The sequence below is a fragment of the Sebastes fasciatus genome, chromosome 11 (assembly GCF_043250625.1).
Source record: "Sebastes fasciatus isolate fSebFas1 chromosome 11, fSebFas1.pri, whole genome shotgun sequence".
Classification (NCBI taxonomy): Eukaryota; Metazoa; Chordata; class Actinopteri; order Perciformes; family Sebastidae; genus Sebastes; species Sebastes fasciatus.
The window spans coordinates 2,489,095-2,501,573 of record NC_133805.1 but is presented as its reverse complement, the minus strand read 5'-3'; the positions used below and the strand labels follow the sequence as shown (position 1 = coordinate 2,501,573).

At 41.0% G+C, this 12,479-nt stretch overlaps 1 protein-coding gene across 4 annotated transcripts in view; it reads right to left on the bottom strand.

Moving 5' to 3' along the window:
* LOC141776382 (uncharacterized) overlaps positions 1-12,376 on the bottom strand; it is a 24,135-nt gene extending 11,759 nt beyond the window's left edge. The window contains exons 1-2 of one of the 4 annotated variants that reach the window (XM_074649911.1): positions 12,245-12,363; positions 1,609-1,646 (exon numbers count right to left, since the gene is read on the bottom strand). The gene's annotated coding sequence lies outside the window, so the exon portion shown is untranslated. Of the gene's footprint in view, positions 1-1,608; positions 1,647-3,491; positions 3,613-12,244 lie in introns of those variants that run through there. The other 3 variants (XM_074649914.1, XM_074649915.1, XM_074649916.1) reach the window with 3 other exon arrangements.
* Between the last annotated feature and the right edge of the window lie 103 nt (positions 12,377-12,479).

Genomic DNA, 12,479 nt, shown 5'->3' with positions numbered 1-12,479 from the left:
ATCTGACTCCCAGCGTAGAAACCAACCCTTTCAGTGAGTTTTACTCAGGTAAATGGATTGTGGCACTTTTCTGTCGCTGACAACACCTTCACATCAAAGCTGGTCCACAAGAGGAGGAAAGGATTAGATTTGAGTCTAATATTAATCAAATCTGTTTGGATCTAAGAGGGATTTATAAAAGATCAATATGATTACAGTTGTATGAAACCGAATGTACAACCAAACAGGTGCAGTTTACTAAACATGAAGGTGACAAACAGCAGCAGAATGCAGACATGGTCTTCTTCAGTTCTCTCAGTTGTCTCTTTAAGTCAGGGAGGAAGTGAACCAGCCTGTGGAGTTTTCTGTTTTCGGTAGTAGGCACATCACAGCAACGCCTCTACTTCCTGAGGAGGCTAAGAAGAGCCAACCTCCCTCAGAAGCTGTTGCTCAACTTGTACAGATGCACCACAGAGAGCATCCTGACCAACTGCATGACAGCCTGGTACAGCAGCTGCACCAAAGCTGCCAAAAAAGCCCTGCAGCGTGTTGTGAAAACAGCACAGGACATTGTTGGCACTGAGCTGCCATCACTTGACCACCTTCACAACACTCGCTGTATGAGAAGGGCCAAAAACATCATCAAGGACAGCACTCATCCCAAACACAACCTGTTTAAGCTCCTCCCATCAGGCAGGCGCTTCAGATCAATCTACACACGCACAAACAGACTTAAAAACAGCTTTTTCCCAACTGCCATAAACCTCCTGAACTCTGACATCTCCTCTGTCTGAGTTGAACACGTGCAATAAAACCTGTCAGAACGTAAATCTACTGTTACGGACATGTGCAATAACACGATGGTCTCTTTGTGCAATGCAAATACTGTAAATCTACTGTTACGGATATGTGCAATAACATATGCTGATCACTTTGTGCAATAATTATCTGATGCTGTGCAATGATTATATAATTATCTGATGGACACTTTGTGCAATAATCTGGAAAAACTGTAATCTGGCAAAACACATATTGTACTTTTATATTGTATTATCTCTTTTTATACTGTATTATCTTTTCATTAGCACCTATGGGATTGTCACAATCTAATTTCATTGTACTACACAATGACAATAAAGGGCTTGAATCTTGAATCTGTTTACATTCAGTGTTTTGTGTATCCTTGTGTAAATCCTTCAGCTCTAACATACATGTAAAATGTATTTCCTTCATTTTGCAACATTTGCAAAGCTGATTATTTGAATGTCTTAAATCCTTCATTGTAGTGTAACCGAGCGTCCTGGGTTCACCAACTGTGTACAATTAATAAAACAATAAACAGGACAGTAGACCATATAGCATGTCCAGCAGCAACCGCAGCCCTTTTATTGCTGTCAAGCTACAAAAATAACTACAATGCAATAATTACTTTAATTACTTTTCTCTTTAGTTTATTTCAGACCTTTACAACAGTTTTCATGTTGATCCAACAATCACTTGCTTTAATTAATACCGAGGCCTACAGTCTGCAGAGCGCACCTCAAGGATCATTCGGATTTATTATAACTTACATTTAATTTTAGTAGTTCTGTCCATCATTTGTTTCAGTTATAATAACTTTGTACTCACCTAGTTAATATCTGAGATCTGGGAACAAGTTGACATCACTAAAAAGAAGAAACACAGTGAGACAGGTTAGAAACAAACAGGTGGAATAACAACATCCTATTTTTTTTGTTGGTATGTATACATGTTTTTATATCTCATCTTGTCTCACCATCTTTGTCTGTTTCTGTAAAGCACTGTTGTATAAATAAAGTTTACTTGCTCGCCTACTGTCACTAGTGTTCAATAATCTGCTGAGACACAACTGCAAAGAGATTAAAGTTAATACTAACACAATAATGTACTTAATATCTTTTGTCAGTCTATTTACTGTAAATATAAATATATTCATCAACAGATAGACTTATTTATTCCACACACTCTTGCATTACTTCACACTACTAACCAGACTGAAATCTCTGTCAACAACTTAACCTGTATAGATAAAGTAAGATTGTTGTATAGTCGTTGTTAATGTGTACATACTGTATATCTATTTATTTATTGTCAACCAGTTGTCTTTACAAAAACACCTGTATATATTTTTCTGCTTTCTGAAATGGTCTAAATGGTAAATTGATAGTTAATTGAACTTAGTTAATATTTATTTTACTGTTAACGATGAAATGATAGTTAATAATGTTAACTATTTATTTGTAATTCTTTAATTTCTGTTAATTGATCAGTAGTTTGTGAATATGAAATAATTAGTTTATAATTTACATATTGTGTCATAGCTGATAGGAGGCGATAACAATTACATTCCGATTACATTAGTAAAGTATTTATTAACCTTTTATTGTGTACCTATTTTATATACTATATTAAATATTTGTTATGATGACCAGATGATTTGTAAACTTTTAAGAAATAGTAACATCTATAAACATTACATTGATAGATGGACCAGAAACCAATTATTAACCATTGACCAAGTATTAAATATCTAAATAGTGTTCATAGATGCTTTACAAAGTATTTATTAAGCATTGAACAAGGTATTATAATCATCAGTTGTAACTTTATAATAGCCATCAAAATAAAGTTTATAGATGGTTTACAAACAAATTAATTAACCATTAATGAAGTAATGTTTATAGATGTTTTACAAACAATTTCTTAAAGGTTTACAAATCATTTTATAACCATTAACACATATGTATTATATAGTATATAAAATATTATAATGTGTGCAACAATAAACTGTTACAATAACATATATTATAGCATAACTAATAGTTAGTGAAAACAATTAATCATAATTTAATGGTTTCTTAACAGTAAAATAACTATTAACTAAATTTTAATTAATAATCAATTTACCATTTATAAATGATGGTTATTATAAAGTGTTACCCACAATCCTCTGCGCAGTGGATATATGAGCAAGAGGGTCAAAGTAGTATGTAACTAATTGTTTGCAAATTGCATGCAACAGTATGCACTTTATAAGGGCAGCTGCAGTATGTACTAAAAGTGAAAAGAAAAAGTATGACATTTGGAACGAAGCCTTCATCTGTGCTGCTGCTGTCAGGATTAAAACCTGTACAATACTTTCCTCTAGTGGCTGCTACAACACACTGCTTCAAACACCACCATCTTCTACAACTGCTGCTGCTGCTTGTCAAGTTACATACAACAGGAAGTTGGTACAGGATGAGAGAACTGAAAGGCCTCAAGTCCACAGATCTTTTTATGTTGTTGTTGTTGTCAGGTTAATGTCAGTTGATAAGAAATCTTACTTGTTTTTCAGTATCTTAAGAACTACATGGTATAAAATACTAATTTTTATTTCTATAGCCCCCCCCACAAAAAAATCACAAATCACAACTCATAATCTGGTTTTAACTAAATTTGACCAAACATTTAGTGTAGTGTATTTTAGCGTTGTAGGACAGTGTACTCACCAGTGTTTGGCAGAGATTCTGCCGCTTTGTTGACAAAACTTGATGGATTCAGTTGAATTTGTCTTCAGACTTGTCTCGACCGTGGCACTGCTGTCTCTGAGACTGATTTTCACTTTCATCAAATTTGAAGTAGAAGCTCTCCTTTTTCAGTGATGCTCCACCTCTCAGGTGGTAGCAGGCTTCCTTCACATGATAAGAGATTTGCTCTTCCCTCACCGTGGTACGGCGCAGAGCCCTGCAGAGGCAGCAGGTAAATATCTCCCCAAAAAGAGCGCATAGTATCGGGTTCCATATGTGCACAAATTATGGCACATGTCTATTTGTCTATGTAATAATAATGTCTGTCTATGTTGACTAAACATGAGACAAAACATTTGTCTGTCTATTCAACTTTGAACTGCACTTCTGTCGTCTTGTTGCACTCCCTGTTGTCGGACTGTGCTGTTAGGAATGTCGTCCTGCTGGTGTGACAGGTGTGATCTTGCGTTGTGTTATAAAGACACCAAAGGCCAGGATTCCCAGTTGAGTTGGTTTATTCTGATAATAGACAAACAGTGCAGTCACTGGACTGTTCTGGAACATACTGTACAGCTTCAGTAATTATTTCACTAGAAATATAGAAACACTCATGTCACCACACAACACACCGCTTGCTAGTTGGCTACTAACATAGCCTACATGCGGTTGTTCGTAGAACAGATCTAGTGAATTTGCAAATCTACAATCACACAAAAGTCTTTGTCTATGTATCAACTCCTCTAGGTACATTCAGTATACATTTATATGGCGAAATTATGAATCAAAATGAACACTCTTATAACAATCTGCACAGCATTATAAACAGGACTTGTCGCTGACACGGTCAAGTTAAACTGGGAAGAACGTAAAGTGCGTCATTCCCTTAAAGGCAACCAGACGTATTTTAAAGTGACAGAACACTGATCCAAATTACACGTACAGTATATACAGCTCTGGTACAATGGTAAGTGGAAGCATTATTAACCATTTTACACCCTCCCCCCCTGAATTCCACCTGCCCCAACAAAAAAAAACATGAGGCATGCAAAGCCTTGCAATTACATTACACCGAGCATCACTGTCCTTAAAACCATTCCACACTAGAATGAGGGAGTAAAATCAAATCCCCAAGTAAACATGTCTGTTACATGTTAATTACACTCTGTAACAATAAAAAAACAAATGGCCCCAATGAAATTAAAAAGACCAGAAATTGGGAGAAGAAAAAAAACAAAAGAACAACAAACTGTAATGTAAACTAAAACAATCTCACACCCATACGGCCACTTTCCTAAACTCATCCCCCAAGACTCTCTGTGTCTGCATCGTTTCAATGAGTCTCTTAACAGCTTTTATGGAACGTCCTGCCTTAGACATGGGATGCCTACCAGTCACCGCTGTCTGGCTATTAGGAACAGAAGTCAGAGAGTCAGTCACAACAGTGTTGCAATCGCCATAAGGCAGCACTGGTCACAGATAAGAGTCGGTCAGTGAACGGGATCTGAATCACAGTGTCTTAAGTCAAGAGTCTATGCGTTGGGAGTCAGAGCCTGTGCTCCCGAGCCTGACGCTGGAGCCCACAGCCTTGGGACCCTTAACCACAGTTCCCTCCATGGGAATATCAGTTAAGGGGTCAGAACCAGGAGCTAAGCGTTGTCCTTCACTTGACCTGCACTCTTCCTCCATGTGATCCGATATCCCATCGTCTGACATCACTAATCAGCTCTGACACCCACACACTTGTTCTTTCCTCAACATCCATCTCATCAGCAGGTGCATTACTTTCATCAGAACTGGCGACTTCATCAATTGTCTGCTCAGGCGTATCAAGCATTGGCAGGAAGCTAACCTGCATGATGAGGTTGCGGTGCACAGTCTTCTCGTGACCAGTGGAAGTCTTATACACATGAATGTTACTGTCCTTCTCCACAACAACATAAAGGGTACTCTCCCACCTGTCTGCAAGTTTTCTTTTGCCACGTTCCCCCTTATTTGCCAGCAACACACGATCACCGACCTCCACAGGAGCTCCTCTGACTTTCCTGTTGTACAGGTCTGCATGCCTCCTCAGCTGTCTACTAGCTGATGCCTGTGCAGCCTTTATGGCCTCCTGTAGGTCCTTCCTGAGAGACTGGACGAATACATCGTAGTCCACAACCTCTGGGTCGTACAGCACCTCTCCGGATAGCATATCAACAGGCAAGCGAGGTGTTCTCCTGAACATCAACTGGAATGGAGCGTTGCTCGTGATCTAATGGATAGTACAGTTATAGGCGAAGGTCAGAGATTTGAGCATTTGAGGCCACTTGTGTCTTGCTCTGGCTGGCAGGGCCCGAATCATATTGCCCATTGTTCTGTTAAAACTCTCGACGCCACCATTACCCAGTGGGTGATAGGGGGTTGTGTGAGACTTCTGTACCCCAGCCACACTGAGGAGCTCTGCAAAAGGATTGCTCTCTCCTGCCTTGATCAGAATGAATGCGACGGGGGAAGCCATAGATGCAGAAGATGTTGTCCACAGTTGATGAGCAACGGCTTTTGCCATCTGATTAGGGCACCAGAAGGCTTGGGCCAGCTTGGCAAAATGATCCATGACAACAAGTAAATCAACTGAATTTTTAGAAGCATCTTCAGCGCACCAGAAATCCACACAGACCAGTTCAAGGGGTTCAGTGGTGCTGATGCTTTCCAATGGAGCTCTCACCTCTGGTTCTGGGGCTCTGCTGAACGATCACACACCCACTCAATCACCAACTTACCATAACGCCCCGCTCCGGGCACCGGTACAGAACACTGAGGTGCAACAGGGCTCGCTTTGGGAAAAGCTTGATACCTGCAGTCATAGCTGCCTTAAACAACAGGCGTCGCTGAATAGGCCTGAGTGTCTACTGCTGTCCGTCATCTTCTGTTGTTATTGCTGTTGTATTGCTGTTACTGTCTTATTGTGTGCTGTTGTATGTATTGGTGTCTGACAAGTACAGTGCTGTGGAAAAGAATTTCCCCTTTTGGGAAAATAAAGTCTAAAGTCTGAAGCACTGGAACAGGCTCAGACAATACACTGGCTGTTATTGGGTGCAGATACTGTAAGTGTGCATGTGTTTTCATGAACACACAACTGCCAATACTGCCAATATCCTCACAATAGATTTCCTTGACATGCCCTACTAAAGAATGAGGAGGTGAACTCTGCCAAAACTTACACCATTCCCCAGAACAGCCCTACCTTCAGACCGGAGAAACCAGCTCAACAATCGCTCTTCTCAGCTTCTTTCTATTTTCTCTGTACTTTTTTTGGAGGAGGTGAGGGGGGGCGGTTTCAACCATCCTGTATCTTCCCAACATTCACATTTTGGTCAAAGTATGTTTTAGCATCAAAAGTCTATTTTCCGTTCAAATCCTTCTAAACCTTTTTCCCCACATCGTGACCTGACGTAGGTTTCTGCATGATGACGCTGCTACATGTACAGTATATATAGTTTCCCGATTCGATACTATCACGATACTTGGGTGCCGATTCAATAAACAGTATATTGCGATTTTTAAGTATTGCTTTTTGGTAACTTTTTTAACACTAGACCATGGGGAAAAAGTTGAATCATGCACTTCTAGGGACTTTTAATTTGGAAAATCTCTAAATGAATCCAGTAAAAATGTTTGATTTTCAGCATGTATGTAGTCAGAGATGTCCTGAAGTCAAATATGTCAGTCATTGTCAGGAATTATTTATTATCCAGCAACCCAAAAATAAAAGAATAAAGACATTTCCCTCACAGATTAGTGGAATTTTCTTTTTAATTTACAAAGGACATGTAATGTTTTATACTTCAGGTGAATATAATCCAATCAATCTTATTTCCATAGATGTCTTTTGTATATACAGTTCCCTTGTTAACACCTTATTTTGAAAACCAGACGTAGTCCCACGTGTCTACTCCCTCTAACTTCTCCAAGGTGGTCTCTAGCTCTCCCGTCAGCTCCGTTCTCTTTATCCATCCATGGTCAGCTCCATCGCGGCCGTTTGAATGCAGAGAACATAAATGTCAGTATATGGGTGCTCTACAGTTGTAGCGTCGGCCCATTTGACCACGGAGACGCCTCAGAAACAGACAAACCGGCCCCCTTTACAAAGGTGGATGTAGGGCTCCAGCTTAGCCAGTGTAAGACAGGAAAGGCCCCAGGGCCTGATGGCATCCCAGCAAGGGTGCTGAAGACATGCGCCCAGGAACTCTCACCAATCCTCCACTCACTCTTCTGTGAATCCTACCATATTGCCGCAGTACCCACCCTCTGGAAAACTGCTACCATAATCCCCGTACCCCAAAAACTCCGGCCCACAGAACTCAACCACTACCGCCCCACTGCCCTCACGTCCATAATAATGAGGTGCCTGGGGAAGCTGCTGCTAAACACAATCCTGCCAGTTGTTGCCCGACAACTGGATCCCCTCCAATTTGCCTATAAGGCAACAAGGGGCACGGAGGACGCTGTGGCCTCCTTGCTACACCTCTTCCTCCAGCACCTGGATTCGGTGGCAACTTCGCAAGAATACTATTTGTGGACTTCAGCTCCGCTTTCAATACCATGCAAAGGCATCTGATGATCCGGAAACTACACCATCTCAACACTCCCACCTGTCTGATCCAGCTCATACACAACTTCCTCAGTGACCGACTGCAAGCTGTGCGGGTGGGCACGACCATATCCCCTGCACTCACCACTAACACCAGAGCACCGCAGGGATGTGTGTTGAGCCCATTCCTGTATACGCTTTACACCAATGATTGCACCACTTCGTCACCCAACACCACCTACCTCAAATACTCAGACGACACGGCCATTCTTGCCCTACTCACAGACAACAACTATGCCCTGGACTATCACAACACAGTTGCTCACTTCACTCAGTGGTGTGAGGACAACAATCTTCTCCTCAACGTCAGGAAAACCAAGGAAATACTAATCGATCCCACCTCACCTTAGCACCCCATTATCATCAATGCCCAAACAGTTGAAGTAGTTGATAGCTTCAAATACCTCGGAGTGACTCTGGACAATAAACTCAGGTTTGATCAACACATCAATGACATTCAAAAAAGGAGCCACCAAAGACTATCAGTCATCCGTAAACTTAAAGGACTTTATGTTGCCCCCCATCTCCTCCTACTGCTGTACCAGAGCATTATCCAGCCAATCCTACTCTACTGTTCCGGCTGCTTTTTTAACTTGTTATCCGTCACTGACCGGGCAAAACTGACACGCAATACCAACACTGCAGCCAGGATAATTGGTCTCCCCACACCCAACCTCACAGAACCAAACAAGAAAGCCATTGCAGGCATTTCAATCTCAATAGCACAGGACATCACACACCCACTCAATCACCAACTTACCATAACGCCCCGCTCCGGGCACCGGTACAGAACACTGAGGTGCAACAGGGCTCGCTTTGGGAAAAGCTTGATACCTGCAGTCATAGCTGCCTTAAACAACAGGCGTCGCTGAATAGGCCTGAGTGTCTACTGCTGTCCGTCATCTTCTGTTGTTATTGCTGTTGTATTGCTGTTACTGTCTTATTGTGTGCTGTTGTATGTATTGGTGTCTGACAAGTACAGTGCTGTGGAAAAGAATTTCCCCTTGTGGGAAAATAAAGTCTAAAGTCTGAAGCACTGGAACAGGCTCAGACAATACACTGGCTGTTATTGGGTGCAGATACTGTAAGTGTGCATGTGTTTTCATGAACACACAACTGCCAATACTGACAAGATCCTCACAATAGATTTCCTTGACATGCCCTTCTAAAGAATGAGGAGGTGAACTCTGCCAAAACTTACACCATTCCCCAGAACAGCACTACCTTCAGACCTGAAAAACCAGCTCAACTTTTTTTTTGGAGGGGGTGAGGGGGGGCGGTTTCAACCATCCTGTATCTTCCCAACATTCACATTTTGGTCAAAGTATGTTTTAGCATCAAAAGTCTACTTTCCCTTCAAATCCTTCTAAACCTTTTTCCCCACATCGTGACCTGACGTAGGTTTTTGCATGATGACGCTGCTACATGTACAGTATATATCGTTTCCCAATTCGATACTATCACGATACTTGGGTGCCGATTCAATAAACAGTATATTGCGATTTTTAAGTATTGCTTTTTGGTAACTTTTTTAACATTAGACCATGGGGAACAAGTTGAATCATGCACTTCTAGGGACTTTTACTTTGCAAAAAATATCTAAATTAATCCAGTAACAATGTTTGATTTTCAGCATGTATGTAGTCAGAGATGTCCTGAAGTCAAATATGTCAGTCATTGTCAGGAACTATTTATTATCCAGCAACCCAAAAAATCAAAGAATAAAGACATTTCCCTCACAGATTAGTGCTATTTTCTTTTTAATTCATAAAGGACATGTAATGTTTTATACTTCTGGTGAATATAATCCAATCAGTCTTATTTCCATAGATGTATTTTGTATATACAGTTCCCTTTGTTAACACCTTATTTTGAAAACCAGACGTAGTCACATGTGTCTACTTCCTCTAACTTCTCCAAGGTGGTCTCTAGCTCTCCCGTCAGCTCCGTTCTCTTTATCCATCCATGGTCAGCTCCATCGCAGTCGTTTGAATGCAGAGAACAGAAATGTCAGTATCTGGGTGCTCTACAGTCGTAGCGTCGGCCCATTTGAACACGGAGACGAGAGCGACGGCCGGCTCCACCGCACGTTACCGCGATACAATAACGTTTTCTGTCCGTGACAGAGTTAGCATGCAGCTTTAGCCATGATGTAACATGTGAGGGTGCAGGTCGTATTCCACGCTGACCCCCCAACGTTTTCTGCTTTCTCCTTTCAAGTTGCTGCGGTTTGTTTCGGTTGACGGATACGGAACGGATATGACGCCACGCAGTGCTCGAAGTGGGCCAGTACGCAGCGGTACGCAGCGGTACGCAGCGGTACGCAGCGGTACGCAGCGGTACTCTGGGAGATTCATAACGACGCAGCGCCAGCGTAACTGCGCTGCGTGGGTTCTTGTAGGGAACGGAAGTACTATTAATCGCCGCGCGAGCTGAAGCCTGGCTGTTCACATCAGAAGCACATTTCTCTGTGCTGGTCAACAAGCGACTCTGATCCTCTGCTGTTCACTATCCATCTCTCTCTCTCTGTGTGTGTCTCTGTGTCTGTCTGCTTGTGTGTGTCTGCTCCTCTCTCTCTCTCTGTTTAGACACAACTGACACATATGTGGAATAAATATGCATTTAAAACCTACGATCACAAACAGCAGCGGCACGAGGCTGTTTCTAATAGATAGTGGCAGGAAGAGAAGGAAGGAAAGTCAAAGGCGTTCGTTGGATGCATGTTGTATCATCTCATCAGAATCAGAATGTAAGTTATCAATACAATGTTCACATCCTTTTTGTAAAATAATTAGTGAACTGTTCATCATAACTTTTTTTTTATTTGTGAACAAATATAATTAATGAAACATTATTTAAAAGTTTACTGAATCTGATCTTCTGATTTATGATTTTACAGGACAAACATTTCCAGAAGAATTAAATGTACAGACAAAGGCTGTGATAAATAATATAAATAATCATTTAACTAGTAATAATAATGGTCCAAAATGATGTAAAATGCATATTTTTAAGTAAAAAAACTTCAAATGTTCTTGCAGAAGGACACCGAAACCCAGTATCTCCTGGTGTCTTTTATTCAGTGTATAAATTCAGAATGTGTCTCTGTATAATATGTCGGAGCATCCTGACTGGGACACTGCTCTTAAAACCTGAATAAAGAGCTCAAACACCTCAGCTCTGCAGGTATACCTGCCTGTCTGGCTGGTTGCTGTTGATTCCAGGCTATAAAGATCCTAAAATATATTATAGAGTGATACTGTAGGCAACAAATAACACAGGAAAGCACTTTAACTATTAACACTATATCCAAACACACCACCTTAACCCTTCCAGTGTGAATATTATTGGAGTATTATAGGCCTACTATAGAATATGCATAGCCCAAGTATATATAGCAATAAAATCACAGCTGATTATGACTGACACAGTTTGACATGCTTAAAGAAATAATGAATGAAACGGAATAAGTCGCAAGAGACTGTTGATATTGGCCAATACACACACCAACGTGAATAAGGGGAGTACCACTTATTTTTTTTCCACTTCAAGTACTGATTAAAACCTGTACAATACTTCTCTCTAGTGGCTGCTACAACACACTGCTTCAAACACCACCAGCTTCTACAACTGTTGCTGCTGCTTCTGCTCCTACTGGTCAAGTCAAACCAACTCCACTTGTACAGCTTAATATCACACACAGTACTAGGGCGTTTCCTCACAGGAAGGAACTGAGTCATTTCCCAACAATGTTCAGAGCCTTTTGGTGGAGGCTGAGCGACCTGAAAGGCCTTAGTACAGCTTTTTGTATGTTGTTGTCAGGTTAATGTCAGAAAGGCAGAGATGCTTCTGTTAGATTTCAGTTGATCAATTACTCATTTTAAGTTAATATGACTTGTTTTTTAAATATCAGAGAGCAGGCTGTGACCGACTCAACGTGGTTTGTTTTTGTCATTCCAACATGTACATGTTGTTTTTATCCAAAATTCAAACATTTCCATGTCATGATACTTTTTATATGTATTATAGTCATAATCTGGTTTAAACTAAATTTGACCAAACATTTAGCTTAGTGTATTTTAGCGTTGTAGGACAGTGTACTCACCAGTGTTTGGCAGAGATTCTGCTGCTTTGTTGACAAAACTTGATGGATTCAGTTGAATTTGTCTTCAGACTTGTCTCGACCGCGGCACTGCTGTCTCTGAGACTGACTTTCACTACCCTTAGAGGAAATGTGACGTAGAAGCTCTCCTCTTTCAGTGATGCTCCACCTCTCAGGTGGTAGCGGGCTTCCTTCACATGATGAGAGATTTGCTCTTCCCTCACCGTGGTACGGCGCA